The sequence below is a fragment of the Carassius auratus genome, chromosome 42 (assembly GCF_003368295.1).
Source record: "Carassius auratus strain Wakin chromosome 42, ASM336829v1, whole genome shotgun sequence".
Taxonomy (NCBI): domain Eukaryota; kingdom Metazoa; phylum Chordata; class Actinopteri; order Cypriniformes; family Cyprinidae; genus Carassius; species Carassius auratus.
The window spans coordinates 13,245,757-13,263,058 of record NC_039284.1 but is presented as its reverse complement, the minus strand read 5'-3'; the positions used below and the strand labels follow the sequence as shown (position 1 = coordinate 13,263,058).

General features: G+C 36.1%; 51 non-coding genes across 51 annotated transcripts; all 51 read right to left on the bottom strand.

Annotated features, from left to right (window-relative positions):
* Positions 1 to 248: 248 nt before the first annotated feature.
* On the bottom strand, positions 249 to 331 carry trnal-uaa (transfer RNA leucine (anticodon UAA)). The gene has a single exon. It is a non-coding gene; the product is annotated as a tRNA-Leu (tRNA).
* A 133-nt stretch (positions 332 to 464) lies between these two features.
* Positions 465 to 547, bottom strand: trnal-uaa (transfer RNA leucine (anticodon UAA)). The gene has a single exon. It is a non-coding gene; the product is annotated as a tRNA-Leu (tRNA).
* Positions 548 to 675: 128 nt separating this feature from the next.
* On the bottom strand, positions 676 to 758 carry trnal-uaa (transfer RNA leucine (anticodon UAA)). Its single transcript has one exon. It is a non-coding gene; the product is annotated as a tRNA-Leu (tRNA).
* A 138-nt stretch (positions 759 to 896) lies between these two features.
* On the bottom strand, positions 897 to 979 carry trnal-uaa (transfer RNA leucine (anticodon UAA)). Its single transcript has one exon. It is a non-coding gene; the product is annotated as a tRNA-Leu (tRNA).
* A 514-nt stretch (positions 980 to 1,493) lies between these two features.
* Positions 1,494 to 1,576, bottom strand: trnal-uaa (transfer RNA leucine (anticodon UAA)). Its single transcript has one exon. It is a non-coding gene; the product is annotated as a tRNA-Leu (tRNA).
* Positions 1,577 to 1,704: 128 nt separating this feature from the next.
* Positions 1,705 to 1,787, bottom strand: trnal-uaa (transfer RNA leucine (anticodon UAA)). The gene has a single exon. It is a non-coding gene; the product is annotated as a tRNA-Leu (tRNA).
* Positions 1,788 to 2,202: 415 nt separating this feature from the next.
* Positions 2,203 to 2,285, bottom strand: trnal-uaa (transfer RNA leucine (anticodon UAA)). The gene has a single exon. It is a non-coding gene; the product is annotated as a tRNA-Leu (tRNA).
* A 130-nt stretch (positions 2,286 to 2,415) lies between these two features.
* Positions 2,416 to 2,498, bottom strand: trnal-uaa (transfer RNA leucine (anticodon UAA)). Its single transcript has one exon. It is a non-coding gene; the product is annotated as a tRNA-Leu (tRNA).
* Positions 2,499 to 2,627: 129 nt separating this feature from the next.
* On the bottom strand, positions 2,628 to 2,710 carry trnal-uaa (transfer RNA leucine (anticodon UAA)). The gene has a single exon. It is a non-coding gene; the product is annotated as a tRNA-Leu (tRNA).
* Positions 2,711 to 2,917: 207 nt separating this feature from the next.
* trnal-uaa (transfer RNA leucine (anticodon UAA)) lies at positions 2,918 to 3,000 on the bottom strand. Its single transcript has one exon. It is a non-coding gene; the product is annotated as a tRNA-Leu (tRNA).
* Positions 3,001 to 3,128: 128 nt separating this feature from the next.
* trnal-uaa (transfer RNA leucine (anticodon UAA)) lies at positions 3,129 to 3,211 on the bottom strand. The gene has a single exon. It is a non-coding gene; the product is annotated as a tRNA-Leu (tRNA).
* A 634-nt stretch (positions 3,212 to 3,845) lies between these two features.
* trnal-uaa (transfer RNA leucine (anticodon UAA)) lies at positions 3,846 to 3,928 on the bottom strand. The gene has a single exon. It is a non-coding gene; the product is annotated as a tRNA-Leu (tRNA).
* A 508-nt stretch (positions 3,929 to 4,436) lies between these two features.
* Positions 4,437 to 4,519, bottom strand: trnal-uaa (transfer RNA leucine (anticodon UAA)). Its single transcript has one exon. It is a non-coding gene; the product is annotated as a tRNA-Leu (tRNA).
* A 128-nt stretch (positions 4,520 to 4,647) lies between these two features.
* On the bottom strand, positions 4,648 to 4,730 carry trnal-uaa (transfer RNA leucine (anticodon UAA)). The gene has a single exon. It is a non-coding gene; the product is annotated as a tRNA-Leu (tRNA).
* A 136-nt stretch (positions 4,731 to 4,866) lies between these two features.
* On the bottom strand, positions 4,867 to 4,949 carry trnal-uaa (transfer RNA leucine (anticodon UAA)). Its single transcript has one exon. It is a non-coding gene; the product is annotated as a tRNA-Leu (tRNA).
* A 128-nt stretch (positions 4,950 to 5,077) lies between these two features.
* On the bottom strand, positions 5,078 to 5,160 carry trnal-uaa (transfer RNA leucine (anticodon UAA)). Its single transcript has one exon. It is a non-coding gene; the product is annotated as a tRNA-Leu (tRNA).
* Positions 5,161 to 5,895: 735 nt separating this feature from the next.
* Positions 5,896 to 5,978, bottom strand: trnal-uaa (transfer RNA leucine (anticodon UAA)). The gene has a single exon. It is a non-coding gene; the product is annotated as a tRNA-Leu (tRNA).
* A 128-nt stretch (positions 5,979 to 6,106) lies between these two features.
* Positions 6,107 to 6,189, bottom strand: trnal-uaa (transfer RNA leucine (anticodon UAA)). The gene has a single exon. It is a non-coding gene; the product is annotated as a tRNA-Leu (tRNA).
* A 131-nt stretch (positions 6,190 to 6,320) lies between these two features.
* trnal-uaa (transfer RNA leucine (anticodon UAA)) lies at positions 6,321 to 6,403 on the bottom strand. Its single transcript has one exon. It is a non-coding gene; the product is annotated as a tRNA-Leu (tRNA).
* A 129-nt stretch (positions 6,404 to 6,532) lies between these two features.
* Positions 6,533 to 6,615, bottom strand: trnal-uaa (transfer RNA leucine (anticodon UAA)). The gene has a single exon. It is a non-coding gene; the product is annotated as a tRNA-Leu (tRNA).
* A 135-nt stretch (positions 6,616 to 6,750) lies between these two features.
* On the bottom strand, positions 6,751 to 6,833 carry trnal-uaa (transfer RNA leucine (anticodon UAA)). Its single transcript has one exon. It is a non-coding gene; the product is annotated as a tRNA-Leu (tRNA).
* A 128-nt stretch (positions 6,834 to 6,961) lies between these two features.
* On the bottom strand, positions 6,962 to 7,044 carry trnal-uaa (transfer RNA leucine (anticodon UAA)). The gene has a single exon. It is a non-coding gene; the product is annotated as a tRNA-Leu (tRNA).
* Positions 7,045 to 7,549: 505 nt separating this feature from the next.
* trnal-uaa (transfer RNA leucine (anticodon UAA)) lies at positions 7,550 to 7,632 on the bottom strand. Its single transcript has one exon. It is a non-coding gene; the product is annotated as a tRNA-Leu (tRNA).
* A 128-nt stretch (positions 7,633 to 7,760) lies between these two features.
* trnal-uaa (transfer RNA leucine (anticodon UAA)) lies at positions 7,761 to 7,843 on the bottom strand. Its single transcript has one exon. It is a non-coding gene; the product is annotated as a tRNA-Leu (tRNA).
* A 133-nt stretch (positions 7,844 to 7,976) lies between these two features.
* trnal-uaa (transfer RNA leucine (anticodon UAA)) lies at positions 7,977 to 8,059 on the bottom strand. The gene has a single exon. It is a non-coding gene; the product is annotated as a tRNA-Leu (tRNA).
* Positions 8,060 to 8,404: 345 nt separating this feature from the next.
* trnal-uaa (transfer RNA leucine (anticodon UAA)) lies at positions 8,405 to 8,487 on the bottom strand. The gene has a single exon. It is a non-coding gene; the product is annotated as a tRNA-Leu (tRNA).
* Positions 8,488 to 8,794: 307 nt separating this feature from the next.
* trnal-uaa (transfer RNA leucine (anticodon UAA)) lies at positions 8,795 to 8,877 on the bottom strand. The gene has a single exon. It is a non-coding gene; the product is annotated as a tRNA-Leu (tRNA).
* Positions 8,878 to 9,007: 130 nt separating this feature from the next.
* Positions 9,008 to 9,090, bottom strand: trnal-uaa (transfer RNA leucine (anticodon UAA)). The gene has a single exon. It is a non-coding gene; the product is annotated as a tRNA-Leu (tRNA).
* A 411-nt stretch (positions 9,091 to 9,501) lies between these two features.
* trnal-uaa (transfer RNA leucine (anticodon UAA)) lies at positions 9,502 to 9,584 on the bottom strand. The gene has a single exon. It is a non-coding gene; the product is annotated as a tRNA-Leu (tRNA).
* A 422-nt stretch (positions 9,585 to 10,006) lies between these two features.
* trnal-uaa (transfer RNA leucine (anticodon UAA)) lies at positions 10,007 to 10,089 on the bottom strand. Its single transcript has one exon. It is a non-coding gene; the product is annotated as a tRNA-Leu (tRNA).
* A 133-nt stretch (positions 10,090 to 10,222) lies between these two features.
* On the bottom strand, positions 10,223 to 10,305 carry trnal-uaa (transfer RNA leucine (anticodon UAA)). Its single transcript has one exon. It is a non-coding gene; the product is annotated as a tRNA-Leu (tRNA).
* Positions 10,306 to 10,433: 128 nt separating this feature from the next.
* trnal-uaa (transfer RNA leucine (anticodon UAA)) lies at positions 10,434 to 10,516 on the bottom strand. Its single transcript has one exon. It is a non-coding gene; the product is annotated as a tRNA-Leu (tRNA).
* A 345-nt stretch (positions 10,517 to 10,861) lies between these two features.
* Positions 10,862 to 10,944, bottom strand: trnal-uaa (transfer RNA leucine (anticodon UAA)). Its single transcript has one exon. It is a non-coding gene; the product is annotated as a tRNA-Leu (tRNA).
* A 307-nt stretch (positions 10,945 to 11,251) lies between these two features.
* trnal-uaa (transfer RNA leucine (anticodon UAA)) lies at positions 11,252 to 11,334 on the bottom strand. The gene has a single exon. It is a non-coding gene; the product is annotated as a tRNA-Leu (tRNA).
* A 128-nt stretch (positions 11,335 to 11,462) lies between these two features.
* Positions 11,463 to 11,545, bottom strand: trnal-uaa (transfer RNA leucine (anticodon UAA)). The gene has a single exon. It is a non-coding gene; the product is annotated as a tRNA-Leu (tRNA).
* A 413-nt stretch (positions 11,546 to 11,958) lies between these two features.
* Positions 11,959 to 12,041, bottom strand: trnal-uaa (transfer RNA leucine (anticodon UAA)). The gene has a single exon. It is a non-coding gene; the product is annotated as a tRNA-Leu (tRNA).
* A 424-nt stretch (positions 12,042 to 12,465) lies between these two features.
* trnal-uaa (transfer RNA leucine (anticodon UAA)) lies at positions 12,466 to 12,548 on the bottom strand. Its single transcript has one exon. It is a non-coding gene; the product is annotated as a tRNA-Leu (tRNA).
* Positions 12,549 to 12,680: 132 nt separating this feature from the next.
* On the bottom strand, positions 12,681 to 12,763 carry trnal-uaa (transfer RNA leucine (anticodon UAA)). Its single transcript has one exon. It is a non-coding gene; the product is annotated as a tRNA-Leu (tRNA).
* Positions 12,764 to 12,892: 129 nt separating this feature from the next.
* On the bottom strand, positions 12,893 to 12,975 carry trnal-uaa (transfer RNA leucine (anticodon UAA)). The gene has a single exon. It is a non-coding gene; the product is annotated as a tRNA-Leu (tRNA).
* A 339-nt stretch (positions 12,976 to 13,314) lies between these two features.
* Positions 13,315 to 13,397, bottom strand: trnal-uaa (transfer RNA leucine (anticodon UAA)). Its single transcript has one exon. It is a non-coding gene; the product is annotated as a tRNA-Leu (tRNA).
* Positions 13,398 to 13,530: 133 nt separating this feature from the next.
* Positions 13,531 to 13,613, bottom strand: trnal-uaa (transfer RNA leucine (anticodon UAA)). The gene has a single exon. It is a non-coding gene; the product is annotated as a tRNA-Leu (tRNA).
* Positions 13,614 to 13,741: 128 nt separating this feature from the next.
* trnal-uaa (transfer RNA leucine (anticodon UAA)) lies at positions 13,742 to 13,824 on the bottom strand. The gene has a single exon. It is a non-coding gene; the product is annotated as a tRNA-Leu (tRNA).
* Positions 13,825 to 14,168: 344 nt separating this feature from the next.
* Positions 14,169 to 14,251, bottom strand: trnal-uaa (transfer RNA leucine (anticodon UAA)). Its single transcript has one exon. It is a non-coding gene; the product is annotated as a tRNA-Leu (tRNA).
* A 133-nt stretch (positions 14,252 to 14,384) lies between these two features.
* Positions 14,385 to 14,467, bottom strand: trnal-uaa (transfer RNA leucine (anticodon UAA)). The gene has a single exon. It is a non-coding gene; the product is annotated as a tRNA-Leu (tRNA).
* A 128-nt stretch (positions 14,468 to 14,595) lies between these two features.
* On the bottom strand, positions 14,596 to 14,677 carry trnal-uaa (transfer RNA leucine (anticodon UAA)). Its single transcript has one exon. It is a non-coding gene; the product is annotated as a tRNA-Leu (tRNA).
* Positions 14,678 to 14,811: 134 nt separating this feature from the next.
* trnal-uaa (transfer RNA leucine (anticodon UAA)) lies at positions 14,812 to 14,894 on the bottom strand. The gene has a single exon. It is a non-coding gene; the product is annotated as a tRNA-Leu (tRNA).
* Positions 14,895 to 15,030: 136 nt separating this feature from the next.
* Positions 15,031 to 15,113, bottom strand: trnal-uaa (transfer RNA leucine (anticodon UAA)). Its single transcript has one exon. It is a non-coding gene; the product is annotated as a tRNA-Leu (tRNA).
* Positions 15,114 to 15,250: 137 nt separating this feature from the next.
* trnal-uaa (transfer RNA leucine (anticodon UAA)) lies at positions 15,251 to 15,333 on the bottom strand. The gene has a single exon. It is a non-coding gene; the product is annotated as a tRNA-Leu (tRNA).
* A 128-nt stretch (positions 15,334 to 15,461) lies between these two features.
* trnal-uaa (transfer RNA leucine (anticodon UAA)) lies at positions 15,462 to 15,544 on the bottom strand. Its single transcript has one exon. It is a non-coding gene; the product is annotated as a tRNA-Leu (tRNA).
* A 302-nt stretch (positions 15,545 to 15,846) lies between these two features.
* trnal-uaa (transfer RNA leucine (anticodon UAA)) lies at positions 15,847 to 15,929 on the bottom strand. Its single transcript has one exon. It is a non-coding gene; the product is annotated as a tRNA-Leu (tRNA).
* A 128-nt stretch (positions 15,930 to 16,057) lies between these two features.
* trnal-uaa (transfer RNA leucine (anticodon UAA)) lies at positions 16,058 to 16,140 on the bottom strand. The gene has a single exon. It is a non-coding gene; the product is annotated as a tRNA-Leu (tRNA).
* Between the last annotated feature and the right edge of the window lie 1,162 nt (positions 16,141 to 17,302).

Genomic DNA, 17,302 nt, shown 5'->3' with positions numbered 1-17,302 from the left:
AAATTACTGTTTTCTTTTTTTTGTGATTATCATTGGTTTACCAGGAGTGGGGTTCGAACCCAAGAGGACATTTGTCCATTGGATCTTACGTCCAACGCCTAAACCTCGCGGCCATCCTTTTTACTGTTCTGACAAAAACTACTTTTTTTTTCAAACTGGTATTTAAGAACTGAGCAATTTTTTTATGACAGAAACTCTTAATGTTGAACCAAATTACTTTTTTTTTTTTTTTTTCATTGTCATTGGTCTACCAGGAGTGGGGTTCGAACCCACGAGGACATTTGTCCATTGGATCTTAAGTCCAACGCCTTAACCTCTCGGCCATCCTGGTTACTATTCTGAAAAAAAGCTACTTTTTTTTTTTTTTTTTTAACTGGCACTTAAGAAATTAGCATTTTCTTTTGTGACAGAAACTCATAATGTTGAGCCAAATTACTGTTTTATTTTATTAAATATCATTGGTCTACCAGGAGTGGGGTTCGAACCCACGAGGACATTTGTCCATTGGATCTTAAATCCAACGCCTTAACCTCTCGCCCATCCTGGTTACTGTTTTGACAAAAAGCAACATGTTTTTTTTTAACTGGTATTTAAGAACTGAGCAATTTTTTAGTGACAGAAACTCATAATGTTGAGCTAAATTAGTGTTTCATTTTTTTTAGATTATCATTGGTCTACCAGGAGTGGGGTTCGAACCCACGAGGACATTTGTCCATTGGATCTTAAGTCCAACGCCTTAACCTCTCGGCCATCCTGGTTACTATTCTGAAAAAAAGCTACTTTTTTTTTTTATTTTTTTTTTTTAACTGGCACTTAAGAAATTAGCATTTTCTTTTGTGACAGAAACTCATAATGTTGAGCCAAATTAATGTTTTCTGTTTTGATTATCATTGGTCTACCAGGAGTGGGGTTCGAACCAACGAGGACATTTGTCCATTGGATCTTAAGTCCAACGCCTTAACCTCTCTGCCATCCTGGTTACTGTTCTGGTAAAAAACAACCTTTTTTCTTTGTGACAGAAACTCATAATGTTGAGCCAAATTACTGTTTTCTTTTTTTTTTTTGATTATCATTGGTTCACCAGGAGTGGGGTTCGCACCCAAGAGGACATTTGTCCATTGGATCTTACGTCCAACGCCTTAACCTCGGGGCGATCCTGTTTACTGTTCTGACAAAAACTACTTTTTTTTAAACTGATATTTAAGAACTGAGCAAGTTTTTTTTTGTGACAGAAATTCATAATGTTGAACCAAATTACTTTTTTTTTTTTTTTTTTCATTGTCAACCAGGAGTGGGGTTTGAACCCACGAGGACATTTGTCCATTGGATCTTACGTCCAAAGCCTTAACCTCTCGGCCATCCTGTTTACTGTTCTGACAAATAGCAACATGTTTTTTTTTAACTGATATTTAAGAACTGAGCATTTTCTTTTGTGACAGAAACTCATAATGTTGAGCTAAATTACTGTTTTGTTTTTTAGATTATCATTGGTCTACCAGGAGTGGGGTTCGAACCCACGAGGACATTTGTCCATTGGATCTTAAGTCCAACACCTTAACCTCTCGGCCATCCTGGTTACTGTTCTGACAAATAGCAACATGTTTTTTTTTAACTTGTATTTAAGAACTGAGTAATTTTTTTGTGACAGAAACTCATAATGTTGAGCTAAATTACTGTTTTATTTTTTTTAGATTATCATTTGTCTACCAGGAGTGGGGTTCGAACCCACGAGGACATTTGTCCATTGGATCTTAAGTCCAACACCTTAACCTCTCGGCCATCCTGGTTACTCTTCTGAGAAAAAGCTACTTTTTTTTTCTTTTTAAACTGGTATTTAAGAACTGAGCAATTTTTCATTGATAATCCTGGTTACTATTCTGAGATAAAGCAATCTTTTTTTAACTGGTATTTAAGAACTGAGCAATTTTTTTGTGACAGAAACTCATAATGTTGAGCAAAATTACTGTTTTCTTGTTTTGATTATCATTGGTTTACCAGGAGTGGGGTTCGAACCCAAGAGGACATTTGTCCATTGGATCTTACGTCCAACGCCTTAACTTCGCGGCCATCCTGTTTACTGCTCTGCCAAAAACTACTTTTTTTTTTAAACTGGTATTTAAGAAATGAGCATTTTCTTTTGTGACAGAAACTCATAATGTTGAGCCAAATTACTGTTTTATTTTTTTTAGATTATCATTGGTCTACCAGGAGTGGGGTTCGAACCCACGAGGACATTTGTCCATTGGATCTTAAGTCCAACGCCTTAACCTCTCGGCCATCCTGGTTACTATACTGAAAAAAAGCTACTTTTTTTTTTTTTTTAACTGGCACTTAAGAAATTAGCATTTTCTTTTGTGACAGAAACTCATAATGTTGAGCTAAATTACTGTTTTATTTTTTAGATTATCATTGGTCTACCAGGAGTGGGGTTCGAACCCACGAGGACATTTGTCCATTGGATCTTAAGTCCAACGCCTTAACCTCTCGGCCATCCTGGTTACTATTCTGAAAAAAAGCTTTTTTTTTTTTTTTTAAACTGGTATTTAAGAACTGAGCATTTTCTTTTGTGCCAGAAACTCATAATGTTGAGCTAAATTACTGTTTTGTTTTTTAGATTATCATTGGTCTACCAGGAGTGGGGTTCGAACCCACGAGGACATTTGTCCATTGGATCTTAAGTCCAACACCTTAACCTCTCGGCCATCCTGGTTACTCTTCTGAGAAAAAGCTACTTTTTTTTTTTTTTTAAACTGGTATTTAAGAACTGAGCAATTTTTCATTGATAATCCTGGTTACTATTCTGAGATAAAGCAATCTTTTTTTAACTGGTATTTAAGAACTGAGCAATTTTTTTGTGACAGAAACTCTTAATGTTGAGCCAAATTACTGTTTTCTTTTTTTGTGATTATCATTGGTTTACCAGGAGTGGGGTTCGAACCCAAGAGGACATTTGTCCATTGGATCTTAAGTCCAACGCCTTAACCTCTCGGCCATCCTGGTTACTGTTCTGACAAATAGCAACATGTTTTTTTTTAACTTGTATTTAAGAACTGAGTAATTTTTTTGTGACAGAAACTCATAATGTTGAGCTAAATTACTGTTTTATTTTTTTTAGATTATCATTTGTCTACCAGGAGTGGGGTTCGAACCCACGAGGACATTTGTCCATTGGATCTTAAGTCCAACACCTTAACCTCTCGGCCATCCTGGTTACTCTTCTGAGAAAAAGCTACTTTTTTTTTTTTTTTTAAACTGGTATTTAAGAACTGAGCAATTTTTCATTGATAATCCTGGTTACTATTCTGAGATAAAGCAATCTTTTTTTAACTGGTATTTAAGAACTGAGCAATTTTTTTGTGACAGAAACTCTTAATGTTGAGCCAAATTACTGTTTTCTTTTTTTGTGATTATCATTGGTTTACCAGGAGTGGGGTTCGAACCCAAGAGGACATTTGTCCATTGGATCTTACGTCCAACGCCTAAACCTCGCGGCCATCCTTTTTACTGTTCTGACAAAAACTACTTTTTTTTTCAAACTGGTATTTAAGAACTGAGCAATTTTTTTGTGACAGAAACTCTTAATGTTGAGCCAAATTACTGTTTTCTTTTTTTTGTGATTATCATTGGTTTACCAGGAGTGGGGTTCGAACCCAAGAGGACATTTGTCCATTGGATCTTACGTCCAACGCCTAAACCTCGCGGCCATCCTTTTTACTGTTCTGAAAAAAGCTACTTTTTTTTTTTTTTTTTTTTAACTGGCACTTAAGAAATTAGCATTTTCTTTTGTGACAGAAACTCATAATGTTGAGCCAAATTAATGTTTTCTGTTTTGATTATCATTGGTCTACCAGGAGTGGGGTTCGAACCAACGAGGACATTTGTCCATTGGATCTTAAGTCCAACGCCTTAACCTCTCTGCCATCCTGGTTACTGTTCTGGTAAAAAACAACCTTTTTCTTTGTGACAGAAACTCATAATGTTGAGCCAAATTACTGTTTTCTTTTTTTTTTTTTTGATTATCATTGGTTCACCAGGAGTGGGGTTCGCACCCAAGAGGACATTTGTCCATTGGATCTTACGTCCAACGCCTTAACCTCGGGGCGATCCTGTTTACTGTTCTGACAAAAACTACTTTTTTTTAAACTGATATTTAAGAACTGAGCAAGTTTTTTTTTGTGACAGAAACTCATAATGTTGAACCAAATTACTTTTTTTTTTTTTTTCATTGTCAACCAGGAGTGGGGTTTGAACCCACGAGGACATTTGTCCATTGGATCTTACGTCCAAAGCCTTAACCTCTCGGCCATCCTGTTTACTGTTCTGACAAAAACTACTTTTTTTTTAACTGATATTTAAGAACTGAGCATTTTCTTTTGTGACAGAAACTCATAATGTTGAGCCAAATTACTGTTTTATTTTATTAAATATCATTGGTCTACCAGGAGTGGGGTTCGAACCCACTAGGACTTTTGTCCATTGGATCTTAAGTCCAACGCCTTAACCTCTCGGCCATCCTGGTTACTGTTCTGACAAATAGCAACATGTTTTTTTTTAACTTGTATTTAAGAACTGAGTAATTTTTTTGTGACAGAAACTCATAATGTTGAGCTAAATTACTGTTTTATTTTTTTTAGATTATCATTGGTCTACCAGGAGTGGGGTTCGGACCCACGAGGACATTTGTCCATTGGATCTTAAGTCCAACGCCTTAACCTCTCGGCCATCCTGGTTACTATTCTGAAAAAAAGCTACTTTTTTTTTTTTTTTTTTTTTAACTGGCACTTAAGAAATTAGCATTTTCTTTTGTGACAGAAACTCATAATGTTGAGCCAAATTACTGTTTTATTTTATTAAATATCATTGGTCTACCAGGAGTGGGGTTCGAACCCACGAGGACATTTGTCCATTGGATCTTAAGTCCAACGCCTTAACCTCTCGCCCATCCTGGTTACTGTTTTGACAAAAAGCAACATGTTTTTTTTTAACTGGTATTTAAGAACTGAGCAATTTTTTAGTGACAGAAACTCATAATGTTGAGCTAAATTAGTGTTTTATTTTTTTTAGATTATCATTGGTCTACCAGGAGTGGGGTTCGAACCCACGAGGACATTTGTCCATTGGATCTTAAGTCCAACGCCTTAACCTCTCGGCCATCCTGGTTACTATTCTGAAAAAAAGCTACTTTTTTTTTTTTTTTTTTTTTTTTTTTAACTGGCACTTAAGAAATTAGCATTTTCTTTTGTGACAGAAACTCATAATGTTGAGCCAAATTAATGTTTTCTGTTTTGATTATCATTGGTCTACCAGGAGTGGGGTTCGAACAAACGAGGACATTTGTCCATTGGATCTTAAGTCCAACGCCTTAACCTCTCTGCCATCCTGGTTACTGTTCTGGTAAAAAAACAACCTTTTTTCTTTGTGACAGAAACTCATAATGTTGAGCCAAATTACTGTTTTCTTTTTTTTTTTTTGATTATCATTGGTTCACCAGGAGTGGGGTTCGCACCCAAGAGGACATTTGTCCATTGGATCTTACGTCCAACGCCTTAACCTCGGGGCGATCCTGTTTACTGTTCTGACAAAAACTACTTTTTTTTAAACTGATATTTAAGAACTGAGCAAGTTTTTTTTTGTGACAGAAACTCATAATGTTGAACCAAATTACTTTTTTTTTTTTTTTTTCATTGTCAACCAGGAGTGGGGTTTGAACCCACGAGGACATTTGTCCATTGGATCTTACGTCCAAAGCCTTAACCTCGCGGCCATCCTGTTTACTGTTCTGACAAAAACTACTTTTTTTTTAACTGATATTTAAGAACTGAGCATTTTCTTTTGTGACAGAAACTCATAATGTTGAGCCAAATTACTGTTTTATTTTATTAAATATCATTGGTCTACCAGGAGTGGGGTTCGAACCCACGAGGACTTTTGTCCATTGGATCTTAAGTCCAACGCCTTAACCTCTCGGCCATCCTGGTTACTGTTCTGACAAATAGCAACATGTTTTTTCTTAACTTGTATTTAAGAACTGAGTAATTTTTTTGTGACAGAAACTCATAATGTTGAGCTAAATTACTGTTTTATTTTTTTTAGATTATCATTGGTCTACCAGGAGTGGGGTTCGAACCCACAAGGACATTTGTCCATTGGATCTTAAGTCCAACGCCTTAACCTCTCGGCCATCCTGGTTACTATTCTGAAAAAAAGCTACTTTTTTTTTTTTTTTTAACTGGCACTTAAGAAATTAGCATTTTCTTTGGTGACAGAAACTCATAATGTTGAGCCAAATTACTGTTTTATTTTATTAAATATCATTGGTCTACCAGGAGTGGGGTTCGAACCCACGAGGACATTTGTCCATTGGATCTTAAGTCCAACGCCTTAACCTCTCGGCCATCCTGGTTACTGTTCTGACCAAAAGCAACATGTTTTTTTTTTAACTGGTATTTAAGAACTGAGCAATTTTTTTGTGACAGAAACTCATAATGTTGAGCTAAATTAGTGTTTTATTTTTTTTAGATTATCATTGGTCTACCAGGAGTGGGGTTTGAACCCACGAGGACATTTGTCCATTGGATCTTAAGTCCAACGCCTTAACCTCTCGGCCATCCAGGTTACTATTCTGAAAAAAGCTACTTTTTTTTTTTTTTTTTTTTTAACTGGCACTTAAGAAATTAGCATTTTCTTTTGTGACAGAAACTCATAATGTTGAGCCAAATTACTGTTTTATTTTATTAAATATCATTGGTCTACCAGGAGTTGGGTTCAAACCCACAAGGACATTTGCCCATTGGATCTTAAGTCCAACGCCTTAACCTCTCGGCCATCCTGGTTACTGTTCTGACAAATAGCAACATGTTTTTTTTTAACTGGTATTTAAGAACTGAGTAATTTTTTTGTGACAGAAACTCATAATGTTGAGCTAAATTACTGTTTTATTTTTTTTAGATTATCATTGGTCTACCAGGAGTGGGGTTCAAACCCACGAGGACATTTGTCCATTGGATCTTAAGTCCAACGCCTTAACCTCTCGGCCATCCTGGTTATAATCATGTAAATAAGCTACTTTTTTTCTTTGTGACAGAAACTCATAATGTTGAGCCAAATTAATGTTTTCTTTTTTTTGATTATCATTGGTTCACCAGGAGTGGGGTTCGCACCCAAGAGGACATTTGTCCATTGGATCTTACGTCCAACGCCTTAACCTCGGGGCGATCCTGTTTACTGTTCTGACAAAAACTACTTTTTTTTAAACTGATATTTAAGAACTGAGCAAGTTTTTTTTTTTGTGACAGAAACTCATAATGTTGAACCAAATTACTTTATTTTTTTTTTTCATTGTCAACCAGGAGTGGGGTTTGAACCCACGAGGACATTTGTCCATTGGATCTTACGTCCAAAGCCTTAACCTCGCGGCCATCCTGTTTACTGTTCTGACAAAAACTACTTTTTTTTTAACTGATATTTAAGAACTGAGCATTTTCTTTTGTGACAGAAACTCATAATGTTGAGCCAAATTACTGTTTTATTTTATTAAATATCATTGGTCTACCAGGAGTGGGGTTCGAACCCACGAGGACTTTTGTCCATTGGATCTTAAGTCCAACGCCTTAACCTCTCGGCCATCCTGGTTACTGTTCTGACAAATAGCAACATGTTTTTTCTTAACTTGTATTTAAGAACTGAGTAATTTTTTTGTGACAGAAACTCATAATGTTGAGCTAAATTACTGTTTTATTTTTTTTAGATTATCATTGGTCTACCAGGAGTGGGGTTCGAACCCACGAGGACATTTGTCCATTGGATCTTAAGTCCAACGCCTTAACCTCTCGGCCATCCTGGTTACTATTCTGAAAAAAAGCTACTTTTTTTTTTTTTTTTTTAACTGGCACTTAAGAAATTAGCATTTTCTTTGGTGACAGAAACTCATAATGTTGAGCCAAATTACTGTTTTATTTTATTAAATATCATTGGTCAACCAGGAGTGGGGTTCGAACCCACGAGGACATTTGTCCATTGGATCTTAAGTCCAACGCCTTAACCTCTCGGCCATCCAGGTTACTATTCTGAAAAAAAGCTACTTTTTTTTTTTTTTTTTTTAACTGGCACTTAAGAAATTAGCATTTTCTTTTGTGACAGAAACTCATAATGTTGAGCCAAATTACTGTTTTATTTTATTAAATATCATTGGTCTACCAGGAGTTGGGTTCAAACCCACAAGGACATTTGTCCATTGGATCTTAAGTCCAACGCCTTAACCTCTCAGCCATCCTGGTTACTGTTCTGACAAATAGCAACATGTTTTTTTTTAACTGGTATTTAAGAACTGAGTAATTTTTTTGTGACAGAAACTCATAATGTTGAGCTAAATTACTGTTTTATTTTTTTTAGATTATCATTGGTCTACCAGGAGTGGGGTTCGAACCCACGAGGACATTTGTCCATTGGATCTTAAGTCCAACGCCTTAACCTCTCGGCCATCCTGGTTACTATTCTGTAAAAAAGCTACTTTTTTTCTTTGTGACAGAAACTCATAATGTTGAGCCAAATTAATGTTTTCTTTTTTTTTTTTTTGATTATCATTGGTTTACCAGGAGTGGGGTTCGAACCCAAGAGGACATTTGTCCATTGGATCTTATGTCCAACGCCTTAACCTCGCGGCCATCCTGTTTACTGTTCTGACAAAAACTACTTTTTTTTAAACTGGTTTTTAAGAACTGAGCATTTTCTTTTGTGACAGAAACTCATAATGTTGAGCTAAATTACTGTTTTATTTTTTAGATTATCATTGGTCTACCAGGAGTGGGGTTCGAACCCACGAGGACATTTGTCCATTGGATCTTAAGTCCAACGCCTTAACCTCTCGGCCATCCTGGTTACTATTCTGAAAAAAAGCTTTTTTTTTTTTTTTTTAAACTGGTATTTAAGAACTGAGCATTTTCTTTTGTGACAGAAACTTATAATGTTGAGCTAAATTACTGTTTTGTTTCTTAGATTATCATTGGTCTACCAGGAGTGGGGTTCGAACCCACGAGGACATTTGTCCATTGGATCTTAAGTCCAACACCTTAACCTCTCGGCCATCCTGGTTACTCTTCTGAGAAAAAGCTACTTTTTTTTTTTTTTAAACTGGTATTTAAGAACTGAGCAATTTTTCATTGATAATCCTGGTTACTATTCTGAGATAAAGCAATCTTTTTTTAACTGGTATTTAAGAACTGAGCAATTTTTTTGTGACAGAAACTCATAATGTTGAGCAAAATTACTGTTTTCTTGTTTTGATTATCATTGGTTTACCAGGAGTGGGGTTCGAACCCAAGAGGACATTTGTCCATTGGATCTTACGTCCAACGCCTTAACTTCGCGGCCATCCTGTTTACTGCTCTGACAAAAACTACTTTTTTTTTAAACTGGTATTTAAGAAATGAGCATTTTCTTTTGTGACTGAAACTCATAATGTTGAGCCAAATTACTGTTTTATTTTATTAAATATCATTGGTCTACCAGGAGTGGGGTTCGAACCCACGAGGACATTTGTCCATTGGATCTTAAGTCCAACGCCTTAACCTCTCGGCCATCCTGGTTACTGTTCTGACAAAAAACTTGTTTTTTTTTCTGTTTTTTTTAAACTGGTATTTAAGAACTGAGCAATTTTTCATTGATAATCCTGGTTACTATTCTGAGATAAAGCAATCTTTTTTTAACTGGTATTTAAGAACTGAGCAATTTTTTTGTGACAGAAACTCTTAATGTTGAGCCAAATTACTGTTTTCTTTTTTTTGTGATTATCATTGGTTTACCAGGAGTGGGGTTCGAACCCAAGAGGACATTTGTCCATTGGATCTTACGTCCAACGCCTAAACCTCACGGCCATCCTTTTTACTTTTCTGACAAAAACTACTTTTTTTTTCAAACTGGTATTTAAGAACTGAGCAGTTTTTTTGTGACAGAAACTCTTAATGTTGAACCAAATTACTGTTTTATTTTTTTTAGATTATCATTGGTCTACCAGGAGTGGGGTTCGAACCCACGAGGACATTTGTCCATTGGATCTTAAGTCCAACGCCTTAACCTCTCGGCCATCCTGGTTACTATTCTGAAAAAAAGCTACTTTTTTTTTTTTTTTTTTAACTGGCACTTAAGAAATTAGCATTTTCTTTGGTGACAGAAACTCATAATGTTGAGCCAAATTACTGTTTTATTTTATTAAATATCATTGGTCAACCAGGAGTGGGGTTCGAACCCACGAGGACATTTGTCCATTGGATCTTAAGTCCAACGCCTTAACCTCTCGGCCATCCTGGTTACTGTTCTGACCAAAAGCAACATGTTTTTTTTTAACTGGTATTTAAGAACTGAGCAATTTTTTTGTGACAGAAACTCATAATGTTGAGCTAAATTAGTGTTTTATTTTTTTTAGATTATCATTGGTCTACCAGGAGTGGGGTTTGAACCCACGAGGACATTTGTCCATTGGATCTTAAGTCCAACGCCTTAACCTCTCGGCCATCCAGGTTACTATTCTGAAAAAAGCTACTTTTTTTTTTTTTTTTTTTTAACTGGCACTTAAGAAATTAGCATTTTCTTTTGTGACAGAAACTCATAATGTTGAGCCAAATTACTGTTTTATTTTATTAAATATCATTGGTCTACCAGGAGTTGGGTTCAAACCCACAAGGACATTTGTCCATTGGATCTTAAGTCCAACGCCTTAACCTCTCAGCCATCCTGGTTACTGTTCTGACAAATAGCAACATGTTTTTTTTTAACTGGTATTTAAGAACTGAGTAATTTTTTTGTGACAGAAACTCATAATGTTGAGCTAAATTACTGTTTTATTTTTTTTAGATTATCATTGGTCTACCAGGAGTGGGGTTCGAACCCACGAGGACATTTGTCCATTGGATCTTAAGTCCAACGCCTTAACCTCTCGGCCATCCTGGTTACTATTCTGTAAAAAAGCTACTTTTTTTCTTTGTGACAGAAACTCATAATGTTGAGCCAAATTAATGTTTTCTTTTTTTTTTTTTTGATTATCATTGGTTTACCAGGAGTGGGGTTCGAACCCAAGACGACATTTGTCCATTGGATCTTATGTCCAACGCCTTAACCTCGCGGCCATCCTGTTTACTGTTCTGACAAAAACTACTTTTTTTTAAACTGGTTTTTAAGAACTGAGCATTTTCTTTTGTGACAGAAACTCATAATGTTGAGCTAAATTACTGTTTTATTTTTTAGATTATCATTGGTCTACCAGGAGTGGGGTTCGAACCCACGAGGACATTTGTCCATTGGATCTTAAGTCCAACGCCTTAACCTCTCGGCCATCCTGGTTACTATTCTGAAAAAAAGCTTTTTTTTTTTTTTTAAACTGGTATTTAAGAACTGAGCATTTTCTTTTGTGACAGAAACTTATAATGTTGAGCTAAATTACTGTTTTGTTTCTTAGATTATCATTGGTCTACCAGGAGTGGGGTTCGAACCCACGAGGACATTTGTCCATTGGATCTTAAGTCCAACACCTTAACCTCTCGGCCATCCTGGTTACTCTTCTGAGAAAAAGCTACTTTTTTTTTTTTTTTTAAACTGGTATTTAAGAACTGAGCAATTTTTCATTGATAATCCTGGTTACTATTCTGAGATAAAGCAATCTTTTTTTAACTGGTATTTAAGAACTGAGCAATTTTTTTGTGACAGAAACTCATAATGTTGAGCAAAATTAATGTTTTCTTGTTTTGATTATCATTGGTTTACCAGGAGTGGGGTTCGAACCCAAGAGGACATTTGTCCATTGGATCTTACGTCCAACGCCTTAACTTCGCGGCCATCCTGTTTACTGCTCTGACAAAAACTACTTTTTTTTTAAACTGGTATTTAAGAAATGAGCATTTTCTTTTGTGACTGAAACTCATAATGTTGAGCCAAATTACTGTTTTATTTTATTAAATATCATTGGTCTACCAGGAGTGGGGTTCGAACCCACGAGGACATTTGTCCATTGGATCTTAAGTCCAACGCCTTAACCTCTCGGCCATCCTGGTTACTGTTCTGACAAAAAACTTGTTTTTTTTTCTGTTTTTTTTAAACTGGTATTTAAGAACTGAGCAATTTTTCATTGATAATCCTGGTTACTATTCTGAGATAAAGCAATCTTTTTTTAACTGGTATTTAAGAACTGAGCAATTTTTTTGTGACAGAAACTCTTAATGTTGAGCCAAATTACTGTTTTCTTTTTTTTGTGATTATCATTGGTTTACCAGGAGTGGGGTTCGAACCCAAGAGGACATTTGTCCATTGGATCTTACGTCCAACGCCTAAACCTCACGGCCATCCTTTTTACTTTTCTGACAAAAACTACTTTTTTTTTCAAACTGGTATTTAAGAACTGAGCAGTTTTTTTGTGACAGAAACTCTTAATGTTGAACCAAATTACTTTTTTTTTTTTTTTTTTCATTGTCATTGGTCTACCAGGAGTGGGGTTCGAACCCACGAGGACATTTGTCCATTGGATCTTAAGTCCAACGCCTTAACCTCTCGGCCATCCTGGCTACTATACTGAAAAAAAGCTACTTTTTTTTTTTTTTTTTAACTGGCACTTAAGAAATTAGCATTTTCTTTTGTGACAGAAACTCATAATGTTGAGCCAAATTACTGTTTTATTTTATTAAATATCATTGGTCTACCAGGAGTGGGGTTCGAACCCACGAGGACATTTGTCCATTGGATCTTAAGTCCAACGCCTTAACCTCTCGGCCATCCTGGTTACTGTTCTGACCAAAAGCAACATGTTTTTTTTTAACTGGTATTTAAGAACTGAGCAATTTTTTAGTGACAGAAACTCATAATGTTGAGCTAAATTAGTGTTTTTTTTTTTTTTAGATTATCATTGGTCTACCAGGAGTGGGGTTTGAACCCACGAGGACATTTGTCCATTGGATCTTAAGTCCAACGCCTTAACCTCTCGGCCATCCAGGTTACTATTCTGAAAAAAGCTACTTTTTTTTTTTTTAACTGGCACTTAAGAAATTAGCATTTTCTTTTGTGACAGAAACTCATAATGTTGAGCCAAATTACTGTTTTATTTTATTAAATATCATTGGTTTACCAGGAGTGGGGTTCGAACCCAAGAGGACATTTGTCCATTGGATCTTACGTCCAACGCCTAAACCTCACGGCCATCCTTTTTACTTTTCTGACAAAAACTACTTTTTTTTTCAAACTGGTATTTAAGAACTGAGCAGTTTTTTTGTGACAGAAACTCTTAATGTTGAACCAAATTACTTTTTTTTTTTTTTTTTTTCATTGTCATTGGTCTACCAGGAGTGGGGTTCGAACCCACGAGGACATTTGTCCATTGGATCTTAAGTCCAACGCCTTAACCTCTCGGCCATCCTGGCTACTATACTGAAAAAAAGCTACTTTTTTTTTTTTTTTTTTAACTGGCACTTAAGAAATTAGCATTTTCTTTTGTGACAGAAACTCATAATGTTGAGCCAAATTACTGTTTTATTTTATTAAATATCATTGGTCTACCAGGAGTGGGGTTCGAACCCACGAGGACATTTGTCCATTGGATCTTAAGTCCAACGCCTTAACCTCTCGGCCATCCTGGTTACTGTTCTGACCAAAAGCAACATGTTTTTTTTTAACTGGTATTTAAGAACTGAGCAATTTTTTAGTGACAGAAACTCATAATGTTGAGCTAAATTAGTGTTTTTTTTTTTTTAGATTATCATTGGTCTACCAGGAGTGGGGTTTGAACCCACGAGGACATTTGTCCATTGGATCTTAAGTCCAACGCCTTAACCTCTCGGCCATCCAGGTTACTATTCTGAAAAAAGCTACTTTTTTTTTTTTTTTTTTTAACTGGCACTTAAGAAATTAGCATTTTCTTTTGTGACAGAAACTCATAATGTTGAGCCAAATTACTGTTTTATTTTATTAAATATCATTGGTCTACCAGGAGTTGGGTTCGAGCCCACAAGGACATTTGTCCATTGGATCTTAAGGCCAACGCCTTAACCTCTCGGCCATCCTGGTTACTGTTCTGACAAATAGCAACATGTTTTTTTTTAACTGGTATTTAAGAACTGAGTAATTTTTTTGTGACAGAAACTCATAATGTTGAGCTAAATTACTGTTTTATTTTTTTTAGATTATCATTGGTCTACCAGGAGTGGGGTTTGAACCCACGAGGACATTTGTCCATTGGATCTTAAGTCCAACGCCTTAACCTCTCGGCCATCCAGGTTACTATTCTGAAAAAAGCTACTTTTTTTTTTTTTTTTTTTAACTGGCACTTAAGAAATTAGCATTTTCTTTTGTGACAGAAACTCATAATGTTGAGCCAAATTACTGTTTTATTTTATTAAATATCATTGGTCTACCAGGAGTTGGGTTCGAACCCACAAGGACATTTGTCCATTGGATCTTAAGGCCAACGCCTTAACCTCTCGGCCATCCTGGTTACTGTTCTGACAAATAGCAACATGTTTTTTTTTAACTGGTATTTAAGAACTGAGTAATTTTTTTGTGACAGAAACTCATAATGTTGAGCTAAATTACTGTTTTATTTTTTTTAGATTATCATTGGTCTACCAGGAGTGGGGTTCGAACCCCGAGGACATTTGTCCATTGGATCTTAAGTCCAACGCCTTAACCTCTCGGCCATCCTGGTTACTCTTCTGTAAAAAAGCTACTTTTTTTTTTTTTTTTTTTAACTGGCACTTAAGAAATTTGCATTTTCTTTTGTGACAGAAACTCATAATGTTGAGCCAAATTACTGTTTTATTTTATTAAATATCATTGGTCTACCAGGAGTGGGGTTTGAACCCACGAGGACATTTGTCCATTGGATCTTAAGTCCAACGCCTTAACCTCTCGGCCATCCTGGTTACTATTCTGAAAAAAGCTACTTTTTTTTTTTTTTTTTTTTTTTAACTGGCACTTAAGAAATTAGCATTTTCTTTTGTGACAGAAACTCATAATGTTGAGCCAAATTAATGTTTTCTGTTTTGATTATCATTGGTCTACCAGGAGTGGGGTTCGAACCAACGAGGACATTCGTCCATTGGATCTTAAGTCCAACGCCTTAACCTCTCGGCCATCCTGGTTACTATTCTGAAAAAAAGCTACTTTTTTTTTTTTTTTTTTTTTTTAACTGGCACTTAAGAAATTAGCATTTTCTTTTGTGACAGAAACTCATAATGTTGAGCCAAATTAATGTTTTCTGTTTTGATTATCATTGGTCTACCAGGAGTGGGGTTTGAACCCACGAGGACATTTGTCCATTGGATCTTAAGTCCAACACCTTAACCTCTCGGCCATCCTGGTTACTGTGCTGGCAAAGAGCAACATGTTTTTTTTTAACTGGTATTTAAGAACTGAGCAATTTTTTTGTGACAGAAACTCATAATGTTGAGCTAAATTACTGTTTTATTTTTTTTAGATTATCATTGGTCTACCAGGAGTTGGGTTCAAACCCACGAGGACATTTGTCCATTGGATCTTAAGTCCAACGCCTTAACCTCTCGGCCATCCTGGTTATAATCATGTAAATAAGCTACTTTTTTTCTTTGTGACAGAAACTCATAATGTTGAGCCAAATTAATGTTTTCTTTTTTTTGATTATCATTGGTTTACCAGGAGTGGGGTTCGAACCCAAGAGGACTTTTGTCCATTGGATCTGACATCCAACGCCTTAACCTCGCGGCCATCCTGTTTACTGTTCTGACAAAAACTACTTTTCTTTTAAACTGGTATTTAAGAACTGAGCATTTTCTTTTGTGACAGAAACTCATAATGTTGAGCTAAATTACTGTTTTATTTTTTAGATTATCATTGGTCTACCAGGAGTGGGGTTCGAACTCACGAGGACATTTGTCCATTGGATTTTAAGTCCAACGCCTTAACCTCTCTGCCATCCTGGTTACTGTTTTGACAAAAAGCAACATGTTTTTTTTAACTGGTATTTAAGAACTGAGCAATTTTTTTGTGACAGAAACTCATAATGTTGAGCTAAATTACTGTTTTGTTTTTTTTTAGATTATCATTGGTCTACCAGGAGTGGGGTTCGAACCCACGAGGACATTTGTCCTTTGGATCTTAAGTCCAACGCCTTAACCTCTCGGCCATCCTGGTTACTATTCTGAAAAAAAGCTACTTTTTTTTTTTTTTAACTGGTATTTAAGAAATTAGCATTTTCTTTTGTGACAGAAACTCATAATGTTGAGTCAAATTACTGTTTTATTTTATTAAATATCATTGGTCTAGCAGGAGTGGGGTTCAAACCCACGAGGATATTTGTCCATAGGATCTTAAGTCCAACACCTTAACCTCTCGGCCATCCTGGTTAGGGTGGCCACAACGGTGTTGTGATTCGACACCAGCTCAGCGTGCACTGCCCTCCTGGAAATGTGATTGGTCTAGTTTTGAGAAGCAAGTGGGCAGTAGCATGTGCTGGAGATGTACTTATAATCACAGGAGCATTTTTACTAACGAGATGCACATGAAAATCGCATTCGTTTTTTTGCATAACAAAGCTAAACAGCGTTGCCCTTTGTGTAGTGAGTTACAGAAAATGTTAAACGCACCAACTTAAATAATAAAATGCCCTTACCGATTGTGGTCCATAAACAACGCCTTCTCCAGACAAAAAGGAAACTGCTTCATCATTCAAGAATAATCTTTTTGCGAATCCGTTATTAAACTTATTGAGATTGAGGAAGTTGTCCTCAGCAGGCTGTCCTCAGCAAAATGTGCTGTACATAGTTTTACATGTGGATTATAATTTTCGGGAACCGAGTGACAACATAAATTGTAGCCATTAATCTCCAAGTACAGTGTCCCTGGGAAGCCCAAACAAAGATGATAGGACTCCGAGATGAAAATAACAGCATTTCAACAGCATTTCAACAGCATTTCATGGCAAACACAAACGCAGCTCTTCCTTCTTCTCCGTCGGGGCGCAACAAGACCACGCCCCCTGTTTGTGTGTTCATGTGGGCGGAGGTTAGTCAAAAAACTGTTTTAGTGACGTCATTATTGCAGGACTGTAGTCCAAACTGGTCGTTTTTTGTAGGCGAATTCTGTTAAATAAAATATCTCACTTGGAATTGAACTTTGAGCATTCGAATTTTACAGATATTATTTATACTCTAACAACAACTTTGCACACTAACTAAAGTTTAAAACATGGGATCATGAAGAAGGGGACCTTTAAGTCCAACGCCTTTACCACTCGGACACCCTGGTTACTCTCTTGACTTAAAGCAACCTTATTATTTTTTAACTGGTATTTAAG